Source organism: Pectinophora gossypiella, chromosome 22, assembly GCF_024362695.1.
Source record: "Pectinophora gossypiella chromosome 22, ilPecGoss1.1, whole genome shotgun sequence".
Taxonomy (NCBI): domain Eukaryota; kingdom Metazoa; phylum Arthropoda; class Insecta; order Lepidoptera; family Gelechiidae; genus Pectinophora; species Pectinophora gossypiella.
The window spans coordinates 8,432,781-8,449,016 of NC_065425.1; the positions used below are offsets into that span (position 1 = coordinate 8,432,781).

The window sequence follows — 16,236 nt, forward strand, 5'->3', positions numbered from 1 at the left end:
CATAGTTCCCTTCGGGGGAAAAAAGTGACAAGTGTCTAGTTTAGGCGCGAATAGGCTTTTTGGCGGGAAACGGGAACGGGACAGTTGCTTTCTTCACTGAATAATCTAAATAATTAATACGAAGTGGTGTTTTGTGGTTAATGATCGCATTAAGTTAGTCGGAAGACATTCGCGAGTGTTATTATATCGGAGTATTCAATAAACAAAGTGTATCTGCCTATTTTCGCTTCGTGTCGGGAAGCCGCTTCATAACTCGAAAGTTTATGCGGACTTTTGAGTTAATTCGTTTGGGGTTCGGAGTAGGAGTCTACTCCGAGGGTGGGGCTTAGGTTTCATCATCATCATATTTCATCATTTCATCAATCATCAAGAAAAAAAATACGTAAGACATAGCTGTATGGGCATAGTTCCCTTTGCCTTACCCTTCGGGGAAAACCAAAACAAAAAAAATAAAATTAGGCGCGAATACTAGGTTTTGTTAGTTTTAAGTTGGTACAACTTTTCGGCCACTGGTCCAGTAACCAAAGCCGCAATAAATTTAAAAAAAAAGTTTTGTTAGTGGCTGTTATGGCCGGCAAAGGCCTATTTTTGCTCTTCAACCGTCCAGGAGTCAACTTCAGCTCGTGCTCAATGTATGAGTAAATTTAAGCTGAATTAATGCAAGTGTTGATTTGTGATGATGTAAATAAAATTGGTATTGTAATAAATATATTTGTGAATTTTGTGATAATATGTTGTTTCCTTTTATAGTAGTTTCAAATTTGGTAAGTATATCGAAAAAAAACTTACCTATTCAAATTAAAATATCTTTATTCAGGAGGTAACATTGCTTACACTTTGAATCGTCATTTTTTACATAACGAACGTCTCATCCACCTAAACTGCTGCAGCTTCTCACAACCTGTATAGTCGGAGAAAAGAAGCTGCAAGAAAAACCTCGGCACAGGGCCTTAGAAGTTCTTTAAAAAACATAAAATACTGTTAATAACATGACTTTACCTCTTTATGTAACATTTTTGTTTCATCAAGAAATCGCCTCTGCAACCGTTGTGGTCTTCACCCGTATCACTGGGCAAGGGTTTTACGTTATATAAAAAGAATCTGAATAAAAAGTAAATGTAATTTTACAGTATGAACAATTTGATGAGGCGGAGGACACTTGGCAAGAAGGGTTGACAAGAAAGAAAAATGGAATCAATCCAGACGTAAAAACACTTCATTGCACACAAATTTACAATACAACTGCATTAATGAATAATAATAATATATATATACTTTTTAATACCCTCCGGTTGATTGAGGGGAGGCCTGTGCCCAGCAGTGGGACATATATAGGCAGTTTATGTTTATGTTATGTACTTTTTAATAATATTTTTTGCATTTACTGTTATTATTTTTTCAAACACCCTGCGCATATATCAAGTTATCACCACAGCTATCACGTAATATATTAGTCTACGTCGGCGCACAAGGGTAATGAAGTTATTCGGAAAATCTCAGGTTTCGTAGAAAAAATACCAAATTCCAACCTGTCAAGGCACATAGGGATTCTAAATAAAGGTAGATTATGTTTTAAAACACGTGTAACTGGTTGTAGCTCCCTTTTTACCCGACTGCGCGACGTGAAAGAGGGTAATGTGTTTTACCAGATTTAGGTTTTCTTCTATCGTGTGGGCTGTGAGGTGGATTACCAACCCCATTAACCCTGGTGTCAGGTTATTATTGAGCCGCCATATGCCTCTGAAGTACTTACGTTGACCTCGATACAGACCCCGTCGCCTTGGTCGACGATTTCCCTCAATCAGAGTTTATTGCTATCGACCCACTAGAGTCGATTAATTCTTTCAAATATTTTTCCTCCCAGACGACGCTTTGAGCCGAGGTTCGCGCCCAACTGGGCACTCTCAGGCCTGTTGTCTTAAACGTTGTACCGGGTGAGAGCCTTCAGCGCTTCCGGATTAACGATGTGCAAAAATACAAAAAAATGACGTACTTATGTCAGTAAGTAAGTTGGTAACCGAGACCAACGGCAATATTTAGGTAACAGGTAAAGAAAGAAATAATAATAGTCACTGTTGTCCTCTGGTACCCCGGCTTGCTTCTCAATCAGGGAGCGCCGGTTCGAATCCTGGTACCGGACTTGTACCAATCAGTGTATCAATTTGTTTTAAGTGCAGTTTTCACTAACACAGTTGGCTCGACCATTATAGACGGCGATACGGCTCACCACCTATCACGTTGGTCTAACAGAAAGCTCGGTAATGTTTGGGTAATTACATCTTTCGATGGATGTACCTCTGCCAACCCCAATAGGGCTATAGTCATGAGCTTATGTGTGTGTGAGTGGCCTACTAGGGTCTAAGCAAAAAATATAATCTTACTTTCCTTTATACATTTTTAAGTTTACGCGGTTATTATCATAATTAAAACCTACCTACCTACTCCACTCCAATCTCATCGGTCAACCCGTGATCATGGCACTTACAACAGTGTCGAAATATCGGGAGTCTCATATCCCTATTTTAAACGCGGTAAGAACCGGTTATTATGTGTTTTAATTACTTTCCTTTACTTACTTACTTACTTGATGAGCTCGGTGGCGCAGCGGTTAACGCGCTCGGTCTGCGATTGTTGAAGTTAAGCAACTTTCGCAAAGGCCGGTTGTAGGATGGTTTGTGATGGAAAGTTTTCATCTCGAGCTCCTCCGTGCTTCGGAAGGCACGTTAAGCCGTTGGTCCCGGCTGCATTAGCAGTCGTTAATAACCATCAATCCGCACTGGGCCCGCGTGATGGTTTAAGGCCCGATCTCCCTATCCATCCATAGGGAAGGCCCGTGCCCCAGCAGTGGGGACGTTAATGGGCTGATGATGATGATGACTTACTTACTTTCTTTTACTTTACTTTTACTGTACGCATATTGCATTCATGGCGATAAATGAACTAATCCCATTGGCTCGCGATAAATAGTTGGTCTAACAGAAAGCTACTTAGTTCATCTTGTGATGGATATATCTCTGACTACCCCATTTGGGATATGGTCGTGAGCTTCTCTGTTTATTTTTCTATGCTCAAGATGGGCATAATCTGAGATTATGCTTGAGATAAACATAACAGGAAAAGTAATCAAATATGCACTATAGTTACTTTTTTTTAATAGGTAACATATCTTAGTTACCTATGTTGACTGGTTATCTCAATTATGTTACATGACTGAGGTGATAAGGATCAAGTTATGATGCAACTACACTTGTGATGCAAAAAATCGAAACATCTCGCAAATGTATGTTAAGGATCAGAAAAATAATTAGCAATAAAAAATAAATAAGTATAAGTAACTTTACAGTGGAGAAGTATTATTAAAACATTCTAAATTCAAATTTAATTTTCTTCTATCGTGTAATCAAATATGCACCAACCCCATCAACCCTTCAAAAGTAAAGTCGTGTTTTGATGAAACAAAAATACTATAAAAAGAGATAAAGTAACCATCATTAATTTAAGAACCACGCTTGTCGGTGTAGCATCCTTCCTGCCTTCCGCCCCGCAGTACTCTGATGCGAGTGGGATGGCACTCCTGTTTTCCGCCTCTGTCAGGTTCCAGGTTACAGTCCCTGGGACTTGCTCCTTCCGTGCTAGAAGTAACCCTGTAACCCTTGCTCAGGAAGGAAAAATAAATAAATGTAATTTTACAGCGAGTTGTTTAACGTTTTTAATTCTCAATAAAACGTTCCAAATTCAATTAAGGTCATGTTCTGATGGAACAAAAATATTACAAAAAGAGATAAAGTTCTTACTACTACTTAATTTAAAAAATGTTGTTTCTTTTAAAGACAGGTCAGGTATAAGAGTTAGATAGCTTATAGTATAAATAATTTGATCACATCGGAAAAGGGCGGAGGACACTTGGCAAGAAGGGATGACAACACACCAGAAGTTATATGGATGCCATGAGACGGTTTAGGACAGTCATCAAAGACTGCACTGGACCGAAAAGCGTGGCTTGAAGGAGAGGAGGCGCAACAGGCTGGATAGATAGAATTGGGGTTTCCAGAGTACCAAGCGAGTATTCATCGCATGATAAGCTAAGTACTCACACCTCACCGACGAGCTTTCTGTTAGAGCAACGTGATAGGTGGTGAGCCGCATCGTCGTCTATAATTGTCAAGTCAACTGTATTAATGAAAATTGCACGTAAGATAGATAAAGAAGTAGATTGGTGCAAGTCCGGAACTAAATGCAGACATATACTCAAGCCTATTTAACCAGGGTAAGCAGAGACTATGGAATTCCATTTGCTTCGATCCTGACACACTTCTCTTGCTTCCTCCTTCCTTCTCTTGCTTACACGCACGCCGGCTCAGAGTAGGTCGTACTGAACTTTTAAGGATATCTCCAATTTGGTCAATAAACGTCCTTCTAAGTCTTCCTCTGCCAGCCCTACCACTAACCTTCGCTTTATATACTGCTTTGGTAATCCTATCATCCTTCATCCGCTCTACGTGTCCAAACCAACTTAACATTACCTAATACAACTCGAAACTGAATAAATATGAGTAAATAAATATCACGGCTTTGTGTGGCCAAGTAGTAAATGCCATCTGCGGCAAATCTACAATAAGTCACGTCAAAAAAATGTATCACGGCGAAGTCACGGCAAAAGCTAGTTTACTTTAAATCCAATATGGCGGCAACTTATATAATAATAAAACATGATTATTCTCCACACTGACATCTGTGACACCCTCTATTGTTCTTTCATGTTCCATGACTTTTGACTTTAGCAATCTGCGACGTGTATGTCGCATGAATATTATGAAAACAGAAATATTATAGTTTTATCAGAAAAAACACAATATCCCCATTGCTCAATAAAATTTGAATTTGGAACATTAATATTAATAAGTCAAAACCTTTTAGAACTCACTGTTAAATGTGTGTGACTCGAGCACTCCACACACTTAATGATATCGCAGAAAGGACTGATATACCTATTTATTGACCCCGATTCCTGCAGACACCGCCTAATTTTATTTTAAGTTATATCCGTCATTTTCATATCCGTCGAAAAGGAAAGGGACGGATGATTCACAGCTCTTAATTTCAGGAAGAATGAGTAAATGAATGAATAACCCGGGCGAACCAAAAGGTACCTCGCTGGTATGCAATCCGTTTGACGTGCTGTCTACTTAACGGGTTATTGACGGATGTAAAATTTTTAGACGGTTGGTTTAGATTTGTGCTTAAAATTGACGTGTGTTCCATTAATTTTATGCTTGTCGATTACCCGTCCCTTTCCTTTTCGGCGGATAAGAAAATGACAGATATAACTTAAAATAAAATTAGATGGTATTTACAGGAATTAGCACCAATATGTAGTCTAGCCGAATTCCGAAAAGTCACCTTATATGTTACATGCTGTGTACTATATAATTAATTGCTCTTACTTTAACATTTGTATAATTATGTATATTTCTACTGAAGTATTGTATTGGGATAGTCTTGTAAAGATAGTTCTAGAACATTGATAAATAAATAAATCAAAAATAAAGTAAATAAATTACATTTAATTTTATTTTTCATTTTCGTTTGTATATAATATTTTTCTGATCTTCCTTACGAAATATAAACTAGTGAGGTGTTTCGTTTTTTTTTTATAAAAAAAATAAAACAATAAAAAAAATATTATTATTATTGTTCTACTACACTGGAAGTAGATTCTACTGCTTGAATAAAGTAGTTATAACTACTTTAATTTGATTCTTGTAGGTAGGTCATATGTAACCTGAGAGGTTAGCAAAGTTGCAAAACATTATGGTGCTAATTTTTGTAGACACCATCTAACTTTATTAAGTTATACCTGTCATTTTCTTGTTCGACAGTCATAAAAGTCCTTAGTAGTCTTACGCCACAGGCCGAGTAATCGACAGGCATAAAATTTATGAAACACACGTCAATTTTAAGCAGAAATCTAAAACAACCCTCTAAAAATATTACTTAGTCAATAGCCCGGCAGAATTAAGTTGACAGCACACGTCAAACGAGTTGCATACCAGCGAGATACATTCGCCCGGGTTATTCATTCATTCATTAATTCAATTTAAAATAAATAGCTGTCAATCAAAAGCGAAAGGGAACTCTTTGTCTAACTGGCTCATTCATCACGAAATCTCAGAAACGCAGGTGCGCACTAAGACGGGATTTTGCGAAATTCAACCCCTAAGAGGTTAAAAAGGGGTGGCAAAGTTTGTATGAAACTTCTAGAGCTTTGATAGTACGGTTTCAAGAGAAACCCAGCTATCAAATACCTAGCCGTAGTCGCGAGTAACCGCTAGTAATATTCCGAGTTGCAAGTAATATTCCCCTTTGCCATATTCCGCTTTGCCAGTAATATTCCGCTTTGCCAGTAATATTCCGCTTTTGACAATATTCCTGCAACACACGAGTACTTACTTAGATCTTATACATATACGAATATTGGGCTTGTCAACACAATTGTTGTATGAAAGATTTCCTGTACTATTCGACTATTAATAATGTAGGTATTATTGTTACAATGTTGTCATAACTTTGGTTTTATTGGCCATACATAAATGTATGAGGATAGTGGCTCCGATTTCTGCAGACACCTCCTAATTTTATTTTAAGTTATACCCGTCATTAGTATTAGGGTGAATATTAAAATATCAAGTTTGGTGGCGAACTTTCATATTATTTTTTCGTGAAAAATATGAGATCCAAAAGGATCCTTTTTCATGTCGGAACCCAGGATCCTTTTGGATCCTTTTTCATGTCGGAACCCAATTTTTTGATATTCACCCATTACCGTCATTAGTATACCGTAGCGTCACTGATTGCTCAATTATAATTTATTTAAGTATTATATTTATGTAGATTTATACCTACCAATACCAAGCATAGATCTGCTTGGTCTATCGATCAAAACAGTAATTCTTTATTGCACAAATATTATTATAGAACAGGTACAAACGGATTAAATAAGCACAATAGGCGGTCTTGTTGCTAAAAAACAATTTTTGCCAGGCAACCTTAGGGTGACAAAGTTTGATGTTTGTTTGGAGCGCGGGATTGTGCAATACAAAAAGTATACAGGTTGTTAGTAACACCGTAACGAATACTGAGGACTGAGAGTGACTAACGTAACGATGTTAATAACACCCTGTATATAAAAAAATGAGAGACAACTAAAACACTCTTTGAAGCAAAAAGAGTATAAAGCTTTTCTCTTTTTTTGACATGACTTATTGTAGATTTGCCGCAAATGGCATTAACTACTTGGCCGAACAAATGGGGAGCACTGAGGGCTCTCACCCGGTGGACCTATTCCAATTCCATGACAATTCACAGTAAAATTATTAATGCGAAAGTAATTCTGTCTGTTTGTTTGTTTGTTACCTTTTCCCGCATAAACCGCTGTACCGATTTTGATGAAATTAAGAAATTTTGAAAAAGCACATAGGATAGTTTTTATCTCGGAAATCATCCTTTAAGGGGTTAAAAAAGGGAATGGAAAGACATGGACAATGACGCGGGGTAAAGCTAGCTAGACTATAAAATATTGATGATGATGTAACAAGAATAAAATGTCCGCTTACCTGAAGATTTGACACGACCGGTTTTTTACAGAAGTGCCTGTCTGACCATTCAACCCACAAAGGGAAACCCAGCCCAATACAGTTTAGGTCACATACCTCCGAAAATGCATTTCTCGGGAATATGGGTTTCCTCACGATGTTTTCCTTCACCGCTGAGCACGTGATAATCATTTATGATCCAAACATGACTTCGAAAATAAATCCGACAAACATTGGTTTAGGCTTGTAATGGATCTGAACCTGCGACCTCGCTTTTTTTGATGATGTAACTAAAAGTATAAAGGTTGTTTTTATTTGCAAATTTATACAAGATTTACGTGAATGACGTGTCAAAATAGACATGCTAATTTGTTTTATCTATAGATATCTAAAATGAGATAAAACATGGCGGAAATATTGAATCAACTCGCAAGAAACGGGTTATAGGTAACATTTGACTTGTAAATTCTGTCGTTTAATAAATGCTTGTATTTTATTTACGTCATAATAATATAAAAACAATGTCTACCGGTTTGTTGTACGTCAGATGGCATTAACAAACTATAATAAAAAAAAGAAAAATCTTATTGGTAGAAAAAAGTTTGACAATTAATCTTGTACAGTCTCGAGTACTAATATGTATACACTTTGAAACCATGTCACATTAACTTTTTTGACAAATTAAACCGTAAGTCTCATTAAATGTCAAATATGATAGTGCGACAATTCTAAAGTGGGTACATGATATTGCCCATGACTGTACCTAATGACAAATACTATGTTTTTCTGTGGTGTAGTAGTTGTGACGTGGTTTACCACACCCAGTGCAGTGGTATGAGGTAGCCATCGGTACGGCACTGCAGGACGGAAGAGGCGAGTCCCAGGGACTGTAACCTGGAACCCAACAGAGGGCAGTAGTAACTGTCAGTACTATTCAGAAGCGGAAGACAGGAGTCCTAGTACGGCTTTGAAATAGACTATTCTGGGCGTCATCACACTCGCGTCAGACAGAGTACTGCGGGGCGGAAGGCAAGAGGAAAACCACTGCCTTATTTTCCCTAAAAAGTAGCATGGAGAATGCTTCATCGATAAGAAAGAAGAAAGAAAAAATATTTATTCGGCATAGTTAACATTAATTAACAAAACATACTTAGGTTATTAAATTACTTAATAATTATTATACTTAATGCCGAAACAGCTTCAGCTGTAGCTAGTCTATGACGCTGATTTTCAGCTGCAACCGGCTGGGGAATCAAAAGACAGTGAAACAAAAAAAAACACATAATTACGTACTTACCTAAACCGTATAAACTATTTGAGGAAAAAGAAAATAATAAGAAAAATAAATAAATGAATAAATACAGAATACTTGCTAAAGAGACTAAACCTGACTATAAACTTGAGTAATAACATATTATTATTAGTGTTTCCTCGGAAGGTAATAAACCTATAAACACTACGTATAAAAATTATGTACGCGGGAGAAGAGTTCGAAAGTATATAAGAACGGGGCTCTTAAATTAGATGATACTTTTTTTTTGACGTGACTTATTGTAGATTTGCCGCAGATGGCATTAACTACTTAGCCGGAGAAATGGGGAGCGCTGAAGGCTCTCACCCGGTTCAGGGCGTCGTCTGAGAGGAAAAATATTTGAAAGAATTAATCGACCCTAGAGGGTCGATAGCGATAAGCGCTGATTGAGCGAAATCGTCGACCACGCTGGCGGGGTCGGTATCGGTCGGTCCTGAAGTGTTTGGTGTCGCGAGCTGATTGGCTGCCTCGCATGGCTAGAGTAATCGGGTTGTCGGGATCGTATATTAAGTCCTTCGGAATGGTTCGCTCACAGGATCGTACATTTTTATACCGAGTCAGGCGCAGACTCGGCGATTTGTTGTTTACATAATAAAGGTATGGTACATTACAAATTGCATACCACGCATTATTTTTAATGGTACAATAAACAATGCTGCAAATGTAATGCACTTTAGCATGCCATTATTGAGTCGTTCTAAAGGTGATTCCACACTAATGGTTATATATTTTTCATGATTTAGGACGAAAAGAAAATCTTGCTGATTGTGTCACCACACCACTTTCTGATAGTCTGTCTGCCAGGGGGGTTAAAATTGCCACACCGAAGCAATTAATCTATGAAAGCAATATTGCAATTTGACATTTGCGCATATAAAAGTAAGTGCGCAATGCAAACAAACGTTAAATAGCAGTATTACTCTCTTAGATGAATAAAATTGCTTCGATGTGGCCATTTTAACCCCCCTGATGGTTGTGATAGGTAAACCAAGTCAAAGTCCGACAAAAGTCCGGGTTCGATTCCCGATGGAGGCATTGTCGAAATCACTTTCTGAGACAGTCTCAGACAGTTTGTCTGTCGAAAAAGTAAGATGATTCCGTGCTTCGGAGGGCACGTTGAGCCGTTGGTCCCGGCTATAAGCCGTAAAAACACCTCCACCAACCCGCAGTGAAGCAGCGTGGTGGCGTATGCTCCCTCTTCGGTTGATTGAGCCTGTGCCCAGCAGTGGGACATGTATAGGCTGTTTATGTTATGTATGTAAACCAAATCAAAAGGGCTCCAATCGCGGCAGCATCACGCCTGTATCCCCGAAAGGGTAGGCAGAGGTGTATAGTATAGCTATGTTTAAGTCCCATGTAATAGCGGGCGATAATCACTTCTTCTTCTTCTATCGTGTGGGTTGTCCGGTGGATTACCAACCTCATGGACCCTGGTGTCAGGGTTACTATTGAGCCGCAAAGGCCCCTGACATCAGTAAGTAGTTACCGGGACCAACAGTTTAACGTGCCTTCCGAAGCACGGATCGTCTTATTTTCGGACAATGCGGTGATCACTGATCAGCCTGAAATGTCCTAACCAAACTAGGGATCACAAAGTGATTTTTGTGATTTGTCCCCACTGGGATTCAAACCCGGGACCTCCGGATCGTGAGCCCAACGCTCAACCACTGCACCACGGGGGCTGTTGGCGATAATCACTGACTCATGACTAATGAGTGACGTGACGGCGAACCAAATCATAAGAACTGGTCGTCACTTGGGAAACCCGCGAAAAGAACAGACTTATATACTTTTAATTAATGGTATTTAGCGTCATGGAGCCTTTTGTGATAATATGCACATTAATGTTAGTATGGTTAGGCCGGTTTTGCTCTGTTGGTGATGCGTTACTATTGGTTGCAAAGTCACTCGAAAATGGCGTAGTAGAACTATTTTGTTACGGCCGCTTATAAAAGTGTTTCATTAACTTAAAAAAGCCTATATAAGTTATATATCCCACTGCTCAAGCATCTCCTCAGTGTTTCTTTGCGGGTAGGTGGAGAAAGTTTTAATACCCATGCTTAGTTTCTTAGAAAGCTATAGGAATCCTAGACACCATCATCAGAACCATAGATTTTTTATTTTCAAGCTATTTTTATTTTTTGTCTTTCCACATAAGTCTTATTTGTGCACTTAACTCTAAACTCCAAGCTAGTTCAGCACGCGGGTTGTGCGATAAAATAAGCCAATACATGTGGCCTATTTATCGCATAGGCAAAAGAGTTGGATCATTTTATCGCGTCGCGCGCGATAAGCGAGCAGCATGTAACTGGGGCTGACGTTATCAAGTGATGAAGGTACGAATTTGTTAACCGATTTCTATCTTTGACTGTGTCACGATCAATAGCAAATATAACATAGCTTCACGCCTATATCGCTGAAGGGGTAGGCAGATGTGTAAAGTTCACCCACTCTTCGCCAACTTGTATCGTCATTATTCTAGATTTATCCCGAATTTAACTGGTACTCTGAACCGTGAGCGTATGAAACGATTGATGAATGTGAATGAAACAAGAGAATTGTGTCAAGATCACAGCAAATGGATTTCTATAGTCTCTGCTTACCACGGTGGGAAATAGGCGTGACTTTATTTATGTATGTCTAATAAAATCTGTGGTTCAGTTTTTACAGAAGCGACTGCTTGTTTGACCTTTCAATCCGAAGGGAAAATCAGCTCAATTACAGGTTAGGTCACATACCTCCCACTGTAAATTTTTATTTAATGATCGAGAAGTAGACGTCAACATTAGTACCACATCAGGATTTCATTGAAGGTTAGCAGCTCTTCGACGCAAGAGCATAACAGCATCATCCAAGTTCAGTGTTAATCCGCACCTCTTACGTTGCGCACGCGACTCGTCACTGTTGGCGCGAAATTCAAAATACGAACACGCATTTTGTTACTTTTGTTTTTCTTTTAAATTGACAAATGTGCTGTGCATTCTGTGCTTTTGTTTAAAAAGAAGTTTATTTAAAAAAAGTGTATGAGTGTTTTTGAAATAGGAATTCAAGTTTGCTACTGGTGAGTCTGTTTTTTTTTTGTTTTTATTTAAGAGCATTATGCGTTCGACGGCAAAAAAATGAAAGAAGGTTTGACTTGGCTTGCCTTCGGTAGATGATACATATATTATTATATTTAGTACAAATTCTATAAGATAGATTCTACAGATAGATCGGTACTTACCTCGACTTAATTTATTCTTATTAACTTATACGGCAACTATTTAATTAATTTAATAATCAAAGAAGAAGTTGAACGTTTGATAAATACTGGCATTTAAAACAAATGTACGCATAAAAACATAATATTTAAATATAATTCATAGGTAAGTACCTACCTATATAGCTACGTGATTATAAACCTGATTTTAGCATCCGTCATATCACAAATATTTATTCTATTTGGCACTTAAACAAATCTATTCTGCCATTGACCGTTTCCAAACAAATGTTTATATTTATTAGCACGTTCTAATGATGCACAAGTTAAGAAATTTAACGCATATAAAAGAAGCGAAATTTATTCCATTTTGCAAGGTTTTTTAAAGATTGCATATAGTAAATAGGTAATGTTCAATATTTATTAGCATAGTGACCTTCAAGAGCGTTAAGGTTAAAGTACCTGCGCTAATTTGATATGCTGCATTGCTAAAAATAGACGCGGTTATAAAGGAAAAAAGAAAAATGTAATAAGAGGCTGAAGGGCAAAGTCTTTGCGCATCCGTTGTTGGCGCGAAAAAAAAACAAAACTTAAATAAAACGCGCCATTTTCTTATTTTGGATATGTAAAATAAATATTTGCCTTAATTATTATTTCGTTATTACCTTTGTTTGAGAGGAAATTAAAAAATAAGCCCACTTTTTTCATAATATTAAGTAGATCAGATAACTATAACACAGTTTGGCAACTATTTACATAACTATTATGTACGTAGGAAGGTACCTTACTGATTCACTTTCAGTTTTCACAATGATGTAGGTTTTTTTGGTAACCTACTCTCTTACTTATGAATTTATATTTTATCCACGAATGGTTAGTCGCTTACATTTATTAAAAAGTTACCTAATGCTTAAAACCTCCATTAAGAAATGGCATCATTTATTACGATTATTGTAGTAAAATGAATCACGAAGTTTCATTCTAATTTGGTACTTAGGTACTAGAATTGTTCGCGCCAAGTAGGTAATGCCTACTGAAGTAAATCTTTATATAACACACGTATATAAACTCACGCCTATTTCCCGGGGTAAGCAGAGACTATAGAATTTCATTTACTTCAATCCTGACACACCTTCTACAAGTCACGTCTAAAAAAAATAACTAGGTTTTTTATTTGCGATCTAAATAATCGACCATTGCGTGATAAATCCCCAATGCAGTAGAAAAAATAAATAAATAACATCGCAACAGAACATTAAAATATTTACACTTTTTTAATCTCACACAGATGAGATGAATAGACATTCAGTAAAATATTCGACACAGGAAATGTGGAATGATGCCTTTATGCGATTTTAAAGTTTACGCCTTCGAAATACGAATATGAACATTGAAAATCTTCTGAATCAGTAAACTGAAATGAATGATTGAATTCAGCGTAAACAGAACTGGTTCTCTGAAACCCAGAAAAGTTCGAAATTGGAATGTCAGACTTGAATCGTTGTCGGCTTCGAATGGAGTTTGACACAATGACATGACATTTAAGTAGCGTGAGTTGAAAAAACACTGTTCTATTCCGTAAAATGTAGTTTTGTTCATGGTTTACTCTCTTTTTCATTCTAAATTCGAATCGAGAAAAAGACCCGGTTATTTAAAAAAAAACTCGGATATTTAGTCACAAAATTAAATAATAATAAATTCTAAGCGCAGCACGTGTTGCCATGATATTTATCATTTAATTTTTTCCATAATCAAAATCCGAGCATATCAAAAAGCCGGATATAATCAGGACAAATCCAGAAGAATGGTTACTCTAATCTCGATCGCATTGTACGCGTCAGGGGTGTCAGAAAAATACATTTTCTCGATATTTTTTAATTAACTAATTTTATATTTTATTTATTTCTGATTAAGTTTATTGTAACTGTTATCCTATATATGTGTGCAATAAAGTGTATATTTTGTGCGAAATTAGCCTTTTCCACGATTTTATATATTTCCTTTTTTTGACAACGCTTTGAACTTTGGGTTTTTGTTTTTATATTATACGTTTTGTGATTCGTGTTGTATGTTGGTGAACGTACCTAATGAGGTATAAAACTCTCTCTCGGAAGCTAAGTATTTATTTATCATGTATCGTAATACAGTTCATATATCAGCCATCACCGTAGCTCACAATATTGTTATAATTATGTGTTTTCCCCACTCAAACTTTATTCAGTTTAATATTATTTTTATTCAGTTGGTAACATAGTTTGAATCGTCAGTTTTTATATAAACATTTTTTTCTCGAATGTCTCATCCGCTTAACACTTCAGCAGCTTCTCAACTACTAAACTGTATTATATATTTCAGTCCTGCTTCTATTCTGATAAAGTAATTTTAACGGTTTATAAAATTCTGTCACTAAAGTAGCTGCTAACAAGCTTAATTTTTAAATAATATTGGCTCTGCTTACCTATTCTATTTGCCAATGTCAATTTACGTACTCTGTTTTCCTTATTTCACAATATCATTTCCACTCAACGCCATTCTATGTTCGCAATCAACCGCAAATATTATTAACCAAAAATATTTCTCCATACATTCCGAGCCAAGGCTTCTACGTCATAAGTTCTTTCCAGACCTTAAAAAAAACGTAAAAAAAATTGCTTTTGACGTCAAACCAACAGGTTTTGGGCACGACAAGTCTTTGGCGAGATAAATAATTGGAAGAAAAAGTATTGGCATTGAGCATTTTGTCAGGAAATATGGGCATTCTCATTTAAACGTTGTGAACTTCCAATTTATGTGTTCATCTGTACGTTCTCTTTACTGTTAAAGGTATTGTGACGTCAGAAAAAATACGATTTCCTAAATCCTTGAATCCGTAGAGCCGTGGTAGCCCAGGCTTGCCTCTAACTATGAGCTCGCAGGTTCGAATCCAACACAAGCCTAAACCAATGATTGTCGAATTTGTTTTAGAATTCATGTTCGGATCATAAATGATTATCACGTGCTCAGCGGTGAAGGAAAACATCGTGAGGAAACCCACATTCCCGAGAAATGCATTTTCGGAGGTATGTAACCTAACCTGTATTGGGCTGGTTTTCCCTTCGCGGGTTGGAAGGTTAAACAGGCAGTTGCTTCTGTAAAAAGCCGGACCTGTCAACTCTTCAGGTTAGGTAAGCGGACCCCTGTGAAAAATGGGATAATGTTAGGGAGATGATGATGAAATTCTTGAATCCGCGATAGCCCTGAGTGGCATGGACTCTCAACCACTGTGAGGTGGATTACCAACCCCATCAACCCTGGTATCAGGGTTACTATTGAGCCGCCAAAGGCCCCTGACATGGCTCATGTAACGCCTACTAACTTACATCAGTAGTACCCGGCGCCAACGGCTTTACGTGCCTTCCGAAGCACGGATCATCTTATCTTCTTATGAGTTCAGTGCACTGTGTGTGTTTTTGAGTTCATTTCTTTCAATGTTTTCTGTATTTTTATATTATTATTTTTATTTTATTTTTTATTTTTCTGTTTTAATGCGACGAATGGGTGCCGAGACAAACCTCTGTGGTTTAACGGCATCATTCAAACCATGTATTTAGATTAAGGATATAATTATAATAAATAAAAAAAAAGTTGCAATTCATGTTTATTATACTTAATAATAATGATGATAATAATGAAAATAAAAAAATAGTAGTACTTAATAATAATGAAAAACAAAACATAAAAAGTTGATTGCATTTATTATTATTTATCATAAAATATTTATCACTATAAAAGCTATAAACATCTTTGTACCTACGTTAGTCATTTCTAGTTAACATATTAATGGTTTTTTTAATGACAATAAAATTAATGCACCCACTTAGACCTTTTGTTATAATACGGGGAATACCTATATCCAATATCCATACTAATATTGGAAATATGATGTGTGTGTGTGTATGTTTGCCGTCTATCAAGGCAAAACGGAGCGACGAATTGACGTGTTTTTTTTTTAAAGTGGAGATAGTTGAAGGGATGGAGAGTGATATAGGCTACGTTTTGTCTTTGTCTAACCCCCCACTTCCCAAAAATAAGGGGGGAGGGGGTGGGTGGAAGACAAAACAATCATGAATCATTTTTTTTTGGGAAATCTTCCC

At 37.0% G+C, this 16,236-nt stretch overlaps 1 protein-coding gene across 1 annotated transcript in view; it reads left to right on the forward strand.

The window, feature by feature from the left end:
- The first annotated feature begins 11,776 nt into the window (after positions 1 to 11,776).
- The window catches only part of LOC126377263 (ABC transporter G family member 20), a 122,007-nt gene continuing 117,547 nt past the window's right edge, over positions 11,777 to 16,236 (forward strand). The window contains exon 1 of the mRNA XM_050024986.1: positions 11,777 to 11,965. The gene's annotated coding sequence lies outside the window, so the exon portion shown is untranslated. The remainder of the gene's footprint in view (positions 11,966 to 16,236) is intronic.